This window comes from Balaenoptera acutorostrata, chromosome 13 (assembly GCF_949987535.1).
Source record: "Balaenoptera acutorostrata chromosome 13, mBalAcu1.1, whole genome shotgun sequence".
NCBI lineage: Eukaryota > Metazoa > Chordata > Mammalia > Artiodactyla > Balaenopteridae > Balaenoptera > Balaenoptera acutorostrata.
The window spans coordinates 30,840,083-30,850,965 of NC_080076.1; the positions used below are offsets into that span (position 1 = coordinate 30,840,083).

The following is a 10,883-nucleotide window of genomic DNA, read 5'->3' on the forward strand; positions in this document are numbered from 1 at the left end:
TTTCCTCTTCTTTTGTTAGGTCTGATGGGTTTTTACCTTGCTCCTTCATCTGCTGTGTGTTTCTCTGTCTTCTCATTTTTCTTAACTTGCTGTGTTTGGGGTCTCCTTTTCACAGGCTTCAGGTTCGCAGTTCCCGTTGTTTTCAGTGTCTGTCCCCAGTGGCTAAGTTTGGTTCAGTGGGTTGTGTAGGCTTCCTGGTGGAGGGGAATAGTGCCTGTGTTCTGGTGGATGAGGCTGGCTCTTGTCTTTCTGGTGGGCAGGTCCACGTCTGGTGGTGTGTATTGGGGTGTCTGTGGCCTTATTATGGTTTTAGGCAGCCTCTGTGCTAATGGATGGGGTTGTGTTCCTGTCTTGCCAACTGTTTGGCATAGGGTGTGCTGCACTGTAGCTTGCTTATCATTGAGTGGAGATGGGTCTTGGCATTGAGATGGAGATCTCTGGGAGAGTTTTGCCATTTGATATAACGTGGAGCTGGGAGGTCTCTTGTGGACCTGTGTTCTGAACTTTCCTCTCCCACCTCAGTGGCATAGCCCTGAGCCTGGCTGGAGCACCAAGAGCCTGTCTTCCACACGGCTTGGACTAAAATGGGGAAAAAGAAAGAAAGAAAGAAAGAAAGAAGAAGATAAAATAAAATAAAATGAAATAAAATGAAATAAATATTAAAATAAAATAACATTATTAAAATAAAAAATAATTATTAAGAAAAAGAAACTTAAGTAATAATAAAATAAAAAACCAGACAGAGAGAACCCTAGGACAAATGGTAAAAGCAAAGCTATACAGACAAAATCACACACAGAAGCATACACATACACACTCACAAAAAGAGAAAAAGAGGAATATATATATATTACATTGCTCCCAAAGTCCACCTCCTCAATCTGGGATGATTTGTTGTCTATTCAGGTATTCCACAGATGCAGGGTACATCAAGTTGATTAAGGAGATTTAATCCACTGCCCCTGAGGCTGCTTGGAGAAATTTCCCTTTCTCTTCTTTGTTTGCACAGTTCCTGGGGTTCAGCTTTGGATTTGTACCTGCTTCTGTGTGTAGGTCCCCTGAGGGCATCTGTTCTTTGCTCAGACAGGACGGGGTTAAAGGAGCAGCTAATTTGGGGGCTCTGGCTCACTCAGGACAGGGGGAGGGAGGGGTACAGATGTGGGGCGTGCCTGCAGTGGCAGAGGCTGGTGTGACCTTGCACCAGCCTGAGGCGCACCGTGTGTTCTCCCGGGGAAATTGTCCCTGGATCACGGGACCCTGGCAGTGGTGGGCTGCACAGGCTCCAGGGAGGTTAGGTGTGGATATTGACCTGTGATTCCACACAGGCTGCTTGGTGGCTGCAGCAGCAGCCTTAGCATCCGATGCCCGTCTCTGGGGTCCACGCTGATAGCCGCGGCTCGCGCCCGTCTCTGAAGCTCATTTAAGAGGCACTCTTAATCTCCTCCCCTCACGCACCAGGAAACAAAGAGGCAAGAAAAAGTCTCTTGTGTCTTTGGTAGCTCCACACCATTTTCTGGGCCTTCTCCTGGCTAGCCGTGGCTCACTAGCCCCCTTCAGGCTGTGTTCATGCAGCCAACCCCAGTCCTCTCCCTGGGATCCGACCTCTGAAACCCGAGCCTCATCCCCCAGCCCCCACCCGTCCTGGTAGGTGAGCGGACAAGCCTCTCGGGCTGCTGAGTGCTGGTCGGCACTGATCTTCTGTGTGGGATTCTCCCTGCTTTGCCCTCTGCACCCCTGTTGCTGTGCTCTCCTCTGTGGCTCTGAAGCTCCCCTCTCTCTGCCTCCAGCCGTCTCTGCCTGCGAAGGGGCTTCTTAGCATGTGGAAACATTTCCTCCTTCACAGCTCCCTCCCACTGGTGCAGGTCCCGTCCCTATTCTTTGTCTCTGTTTTTTCTTTTTTCTTTTATCCTACACACGTATGTGGGGAGTTTCTTGCCTTTTGGGAGGTATGAGGTCTTCTGCCAGTGTTCTGTAGGTGATCTGTAGGAGTTGTTCCACATGTAGATGTATTTCTGATGTATTTGTGGGGAAGAAGGTGATCTCCGCGTCTTACTCTTCCGCCATATTGAAGCTCCTCCAAGTTGTACTCACTCTAGCACTAGGTGTCCATCTCTTGTTTCACATCAACATGACCTCAGGCACAAACCTCCTTGTTTTTCCATTTTGTCTTTAAGTTACTTGTTGAAAGAACTGACCCACGGTCCCAAGGACTGTCATGGCTTCAGCTGGTGGGGCCCCTCCACAGCCGGCAGCCTCAGTCAAGTCACCCTCCCCTCGGGCTCCAGGACAGTTCAGTGACAGACCTCTTTTTCTTTTTTTTTTTTAATTTAATTTAATTTTATTTATTTATTTATTTATTTATGGCTGTGTTGGGTCTTTGTTTCTGTGCGAGGGCTCTTTCCAGTTGCAGCAAGTGGGGACCACTCTTCATCGCAGTGTGCGGGCCTCTCATTATCGTGGCCTCTCTTGTTGCGGAACACAGGTTCCAGACGCGCAGGCTCAGTAATTGTGGCTCACGGGCCTAGCTGCTCCGTGGCATGTGGGATCTTCCCAGACCAGGGCTCGAACCCGTGTCCCCTGCATTGGCAGGCAGATTCTCAACCACTGCACCACCAGGGAAGCCCCTCTCATTTTCTTTTTGTCTTTCTTTTGTGGTTTGATGGTTTCCTTTTGTATTATGCTTGAGTTCTCTTTTGTTTGGTTTTGGGGAATCTAGTAAGATTTTGATTTGTGATTACCCTGGTTTTCAAGTATGTTAGCCAATTCTATATCTACTTGCTTTAGGCTGATAGTCATATAAGTTCAAACACATTCTGAAAAAAAAATCTACATTTTCTTTCACCCCACCCCCACATTTTATGATTTTGATGTCTTCTTTTACATCTTCATGTTTATCCTTTCTACTTATAATCTATTCCACAATTTATTTTTGATTTTTTAAATCTATATACAGGCTTATTCAAGTCATCTTCAATCCTTTGATATATTTGTTTTTCCTATTATGGTTTTCTCTTTCCTATAGATTCTTATTTCTTTTCTATTTAAAGAAGACCTTTCAATATTTCTTTTAGGTTAGGTTTAGCATTGCTGTATTCTTTTAGTTTTTCTTATCTGAGAAAATCTTTATCTCTTTTTCTATTTTAAATGGTAATCTTGCTGGGTAGAGAATCTTAGGTTGCAGATTCTTCCCTTTCAGAACATTGAATATATTTCACGACTCCCTTCTGGCCTGCAACATATCTGTAGAGTAATTAGCTGATAGCCTTTTGGTGGTTCCCTTGTAACTAACATTTTTTTTTTTCCCTCTTGCTGCCTTTAAAATCCTCTCTTTATCTCTAACTTTTGCCACTTTAATTATAATGTGTCTTAATGTAAGTCTGTTTGGGTTCATCTTGTTTGGCACCCTCTGTGCTTCCTGTACCTGGATATCTGTTTCCTTCTATAAGTTTGAGAAGTTTTCAGCTATAATTTCTTCAAATACATTTTTAATCCCATTTTCTCTTTCTTCTCTTTCTGGGATCCCTATTATGTTTAGATTGGCATGCTTTAGATTATCCTATAGGTCTTATATATTGCTTTCTTTTACTTGTCTTTTTGTCTGCTGTTCTGATGGGTGATTTCTATTATTCTATCTTCCAGATCACTTATTCATTTTTTACATTACTTAGTGTGTTGTTTATTGCCTTTAGCTCAGTGTTTATCTCATCAATTGAGTTGACGTAATCTTGTTGGCTCCTCTTTTTGGTTTCTAGTTCCTTGTTACAGTGATCTGCATTTTTATCAATAGCCTTTTTTAAATTCCTTCAGCACTTTTATTACTTCCTTTCTGAACTCAGGTTCTAGTAGAATAGAGAAGTCTGTTTCATTGTTTGTCCTTTCAGGGGAATTCTCTTGTTATTTTCATTGGGAGGGTTTCCTCTGCTTCTTCATTTCACTTATACTTCTCTGACTCTATGAATTTAGGAGAAACAGTTATCTATTGTTGTCTTGAATGGTTCTTTTTATGTTGAAATGTTGCTGTGTAGGCTGCATGAGTCTATTTTGGTAGGAAAGGCTGTTTTTGTACGGATGCCTACCACATCTTTCCTCAGGATGTGTTGACTGTTTTTCCCTTGACTGGGGGTGTTATTGGTGATGTGGTGACCAGAGCTTGCACTAGATGTTGGGCAGGGCCTCCTCTTTGCTTCTGTGGCTGTAACAGCCTTGTTGGGAGCAAGTTCTGCTCACCAATTTATGTAATAGAAACCTCCAAATCCGGTTCTATACAGCTGTGTGAAGTAGCAGAACTGGAGCAATCCTGCTGGGAAAGGAGGCACTGAGTATTCCTCTTCAGGGACTGTCCACCAAGAAGTGCAGTCTCTGAGATCACCTGTCACCCATTGTGCATGCTTACAAAATACACTGTTGTTGGCACTGCCCTCAACCCCACCTCAGCTGTGGGAACACTGGCAGTTCTCTGGATTTCCCTCAGGCACTTGTTCACAAAACTACCATCACAAATCTTCCAAAGACTGGCACTGGACCCACAGTGGTTGCACACCTGGGTCCACCGTGGGAGTGCAGACACCAGCCCTGCCTCTATCCATGCATCCACAAAGCCAACCACTGCTGATATCAGACCCACCCTGGCCACAGGAATACCAGTAATTGAATTTAATACTTATATGTAGAGAAAAGTAACACTATTTTTATCACTTATTCTAGTCACTTTTACACTTACTCTAATCTAAACTAAATTTATATAAATTTATTTAACTTTTTTTGAAGTCACACTACAAGGTGGATTAAAATTGAATTTGCAGAAGCTCATGCAGCTCAATATCAATAAAACAAAAAACCCAATCCAGAAATGGGCAGAAGACCTAAATAGACATTTCTCCAAAGAAGATATACAGATTGCCAACTAACACATGAAAAGACTCTCAACATCACTAATCATTAGAGAAATGCAAATCAAAACTACAATGAGGTATCACCTAACACTGGTCAGAATGGCCATCATCAAAAAATCTACAAACAATAAATGCTGGAGAGGGTGTGGAGAAAAGGGAACACTCTTGCACTGTTGGTGGGAATGTAAACTGGTACAGCCACTATGGAGAACAGTATGGAGGTTCCTTAAAAACCTAAAAATAGAACTATCATACGACCCAGAAATCCCACTACTGGGCATATACCCTGAGAAAACCATAATTCAAAAAGAGTCCTGTACCACAATGTTCATTGCAGCACTACTTACAATAGACAGGACATGGAAGCAACCTAAGTGTCCATCAACAGATGAATGGATAAAGAAGATGTGGCACATATATACAATGGAATATTACTCAGCCATAAAAAGAAACGAAATTGAGTTATTTGTAGTGAGGTGGATGGACCTAGAGACTGTCATACAGAGTGAATTAAGTCAGAAAGAGAAAAACAAATATGTATGCTAACACATATATATGGAAACTTAAAAAAAAATGGTTCTGAAGAAACTAGGGGCAGGATAAGAATAAAATGCAGATGTAGAGAATAGACTTGAGGACACGGGGAGGGGGAAGGGTAAGTTGGGACGAAGTGAGAGAGTGGCATGGACATATATACACTACCAAATGTAAAATAAATAACTAATGGGAAGCAGCCGCATAGCACAGGGAGATCAGCTCGTTGCTTTGTGTCCACCTAGAAGGGTGGGATAGGGAGGGTGGGAGGGAGAAGATAGAGGGATATATGTATCTGTATAGCTATTTCACTTTGTTATACAGCAGAAGCTAACACACCATTTTAAAGAAATTATATTCCAATAAAGATGTTTTAAAAAAAACCGAGATCTGAATGATAGGTGGAAAAGGGGAAGACAATTTAAGTCCAATAATTCATTCTGTGAGTAAATGGCAAAATACAAAAGAAGATAAAAAAATACCAACTTTCCTCTTCATTTTGGTTGCAAACTTTTACAAATTCAGTTATTTTGAATGCCTGTGGACTAGAAAAGGAGGAAAAAGGCCACTAAATTATTGTCCAAATAACTTTTTTCTTCTATAGAGGAGGCTAAGAATAAACTGAGATGGTTGAATGGCTTTAATAAAACAAGAAAAAACTGCAATTCCAGATTATGTGAACAATAAAGTGTTGTTTGTTAGCTTTAGAGATGGGGAAATAAGAATATCTCAGAATATTGTTTAGAGCCTTGTTACTCTGGGCAGGTTAAATTGTGTTCTTCTGAGAAGACAGAGGGATTGATGGGATGATATCATCAAATTCTAGGATTTCAAATTGCTTCCATGACTGAAAGTTTGACAGTTTCAAATGGAATAATTTAAGGTGTTCCTTACAAAACCTGCATAGGAACAAGTAAAAACAGGCTAGAATAATTTGTGTGTGTGTGTGTGAAAAAGACAAACTTTATTGAGCCCCCAGCCCTAATTCTCTTTCTCCTGCACAGTCTTGGTTCCCCGGAGATACCCAGTCCAGCAGGCAACAATGAGACCCACTTTCCGGCCAGCAGGGGCATCTCTGTGGATGGTAGACGGTTTGCCAATGTGCTGGTTGTTGCCACCTCTGAAGGGATGCTCAACAGGGTTCATGGCCACACCCCACACGCATGGCCAACAATTCCTCTTTGCCTTATACTTGTGGTAGGCACGGCCGGCCTTCAGAATGGGCTTGTCAATGCAGCCACCTCCAGCCACCACACTGACAACAGCTCTGTTGACGGAGGAGATGACCTTCTTGGAGCCCAAGGGCAGTTTCACTCTGGTCTTCTTTGTCTCAGGATTGTGGGAGATGACAATCGCATAGTTCCCAGAGGCTCTGGCCTGGTGCCCCAGTCACCAGGCTTCTCCTCCAGACAACACACGATGATGCCCTCGGGCATGGTGCCCACTGGCAGCATATTGCCGATGTTGAGCTGGGCGTTCTTGCCGTAATACACGACTGGCCAGTGTGGATGCCCTCGGCAGCAATGAACAGCTCCATCCGCTTCTTAAAACGGTACGGATCCTGGAAGACCACCTTGGCAAGGGGCACACAGCAGACCGGGTCATGGATGATGTCCTTCAAGATGCCCTTGATGTAGCTGTGTCGCTTGGCAAAGTCCACAGTGTGCAGACGCGTGACGTCCTTTCGGCGATTCACACGCACGCGGAACACGGAGCCGGCCAGCACCCTTTCTCTGCCCAAGGATCACGCGGCCCATCGCGGTGGTCTGCTTCTGAGCGCGGCCGAAAGAGCAGGCTAGAATAATTGTAAATGACATTTATCTCTAAATATTCATTCAACTAAAATCAGAACATAAGAGGGCAGTGATGTGAAAGAAAATGCCTATAACATAAAGTAACATTTTATAGATATTTATCCTGCTTAGTTGGACATTCTGACTAACTCCATACTTTTTTAAGAAAAAAAAATCATACTTTCTTAATTATGATCTGTCTTGATATTCAAATATTTTAGTTCTTCACTAAAGACTTATTAATAAAAAAAAGACATTAATATTAACTAACTTGATTAAAGATTTGAATTTATTTCCTCCTCTACCATCTCTTTTATCTTCTCCATCTCTTCAGTCTTTTTAATCCCTTTCTCAGGATTTGTGCTTACACTATTCCCCAATCAAAAATGTTCTCACCTCTTTCTGAGGAAACACTAATCACTTTATATACTTCATTCAAATCCTCACTATTACATACAATCCTCCATGACTATCATAAACTGTGTTATCACAAATTCATGCTGCTTTCCTAATTATCAAGTCTAAAGGCATATTTTCATTACTCACCTTCTTTGCACTATTTACTACATTTTAAGGTGGTTATCATCTCCTCAACTTTGACATTATCTTCCATAATGACTTTTGTTGTGAGCATGTCCTACGGTTTTGTCTGCTGTCACACCTGAGTCCATTTTAAGTGTCAACTTCACAAACCATAGTTCTAAATAAGGGACCCTGTAGAGTAAGCGTCACATTTTATTCTCCTTGATATGACCTTGCAGGTATACCTCATTGGCCCTAAGATGGACATCTCTCCAAACAGCAGCCAATAAACAGGAGGAGAAGTTTCACAGAGCAGTATCCCTGCACAGAATGTGGGAGCAGAAGTCTTATAGCAAAATAGAGCATGATTTGTGTAAAACATCTGTTTTGCATACATCATCTCACAATCTAGCAATCTGTGAGACGTGGCAAAGAATTCATGTAGCTTAGATTCTGCTAAGTATCACCTAATTAGAAGTAAACTCTTTTAAGCAACTCTGTTACGACCTACATCTTCAAGCTTCTTAGTTCCTTGATGCCTTGGTTAAAATAGTTAAACAAAAACCTAAGGAAGAGGAACAGTGGTTAGGTTCTGACCTATAGCATCAATTCTAGTGTAGCTGATATCCCCAGACACTAGAGAGCCTGGTCTTCTATAACCCAACACAAAACAGTTGTGCTCCCACTCACCTCTTCATTGTATGTCAGAGCAGTTTACTAAAAATCCCCAGCTCATGACAAGCTCATTCCCACTTTCACAACTTTTACTTTTTTGATCCTTTCACCAGGCAAGCCTTTGATTTCTTGCTTCTCTAGAAAAATTCTACTTATTCTTCCAGGCTCAAGTGCCACCTCTTTAAACAAGCATTTTCTGTCCCTTCACCTTACTGCCTAAGACTGCTTCCCTTCCTGTGAGTTTTTGTTGAATCTGTGGTCTCTTCCTTTAAGCTGGATGCACAATGAATGACTTATGAGTTTTTTTTTTTTAATTTTTCAAATGGTGGTGTCTTCTCCCAACTGAATTTCAGGTGCAGTGAGTACCATAAACACATTTAACCTTTTCTTGTATGTATCAGAGCACATAGAGAATATTAGTGAACTGATTGAATTAAATTGAAATAGATGGTATAAGATCAACATGCCCAACATTGACTATGTACAGAACACTCTTGGCTGGAGATTGAATTTTTCTTCAGTACACCAGCCCTACTAAAAATCTTAAATCAATAATATTATCTATTTTGCTACTGCTATAAATATTTTACATAAATTATTCTCCCCCTACCAGTGCCCTTTGGTAGTGCCCTCCCACACTGAGTCTGGAGTGGATTTGCAAGTTGTTTTGGCCAATAAGAGTTGAAAACTTTTGTGCAAGAGGTCTTTATCAGTCTTTTTCTGTTTTTTGGAACCTAGAGACTACCATGTGTCAAAGCAGAGCAAGCTTCCTGCAAGACAAGAGATTATGTAGAGCAGAGATAAGCAAACCCAGCTGAGGTTCTGCAGCTCAACCAGCCTGCCAGCTGACATGAGAGGGAGGTTATCTGGACCATTCCCTTTAGCTGAGCTGACTCAAACCAAAAAAGACACCCATTCTACACACAGTATCATGAAATATAATATTGCTTGTTTGGACACAAAATATTTATTTATGTGACTCATTTTGTAAATTTAAGACATAGATGTTGTTTACAAAGATGCAGAAGTTGTTCATATCACAAATCAATTAAAACATATATCAACCTACAGTGAAATAAAGTCATGGCTGATGGAAATGGAAGTACATACATTCCCTCCAAACTTATTTGAAATTTTAAAGAATATTGAAACTTTCCTTTGTTGTCTTGCCTTTTTTTTAATGTGTTTGCTTTTGCCTACAATAAGCCAAACAACAGCCTAGCCATTTTTAAATTTTAGCCTTTATTATCAATGCAAAAATAAGATTTTAAATATTTCTTCTTTAATGAGAAATAAACTATATTAAAATTTTCTTTGTTTCTAGACACTAACATGACAAATGGGCCTATTCAAGCAACTTAAAATTTTTTCATGACATGTTTTTAAGAAAGCAGAAATCAGTAATACATCAGGTCTGAGTTATATGTCAAACATATGAGAGTTTAATATTTCAAGTTTGTTAAGCTTGATTTTCCCATTATATTGTAAAATTATCAAAGGCAAGAATCCTGTAATAAGCATTTAAAAAATTATATTAGTTTCAGGTTTACATAATTATAATGTGACATTTGTATATCCTACAAGGTGATCACAACCACGAGCCTCATTACCATCCATCACCATCACCTAGTTGACCAACTTTACCCATTTTGCTCAACCCCCAACTCCCTTTCCCTCTGGTAACCACTAATCTTCTCTCTGTATCTATGAGTTTGTCTTTGTTTTATTTAGTTTGTTAGTTTTTGTGGTTTTGTTTTTGTTTTAGATTCCACACATTAGAGATACTATATAGTATTTTTCTTTCCCTATCTGACTTACTTCACTTAGAATAAAACCTTTAAGGTCCATTCATGTTGTGACAGATGGCAGAATTTCATTCTTTTTTATAACTGAGTAATATTCCTTAGTGTGGGTATACCACCTCTTCTTTACCAATTCATCCACCAATGGACACTTGGCTTGCTCTTCTGTCTGATAGTTTCTTATTAGTGTATAGAAATACCACAGATTTCTGTATATTGATTTTGTATCCTGAGACTTTACTGAGTTCATTAGTCCTAACAGTTTGTTGGTAGAGTCTTTAGGGTTTTCTGTATATAGTATCATGCCATCTGCAGATAGTGACAGTTTTGCTTCTTCGTTTTTGATTTGGATGTCTTTTACTTCTTCTTCTTGTCTATTTGTTGTGATTAAAGCTTCCAACACTATGTTGAATAAAAGTGGCAAGAATAGGCATCTTTGTCTTGTTCCTCACCTTGGAGGAAAAGTTTTCAGCTTTATACCACTAAGCATGATGTTAGCTGTGTGTTTGTTACATATGGCCTTTATTATGTTGATGTATATTTCCTCTATACTTTGTTGAGAGTTTTTATCATAAATGAATGTTGAATTTTGTCAAATGCTTCTCCTGCATCTATTGAGATGATTATATAAATTTTATCCTTTATTTTTATTAGTATAGTGTATA

General features: G+C 40.4%; 1 pseudogene; it reads right to left on the bottom strand.

Annotated features, from left to right (window-relative positions):
• Positions 1–6,407: 6,407 nt before the first annotated feature.
• On the bottom strand, positions 6,408–7,183 carry LOC103012602 (60S ribosomal protein L8-like; annotated as a pseudogene).
• Positions 7,184–10,883: the final 3,700 nt, after the last annotated feature.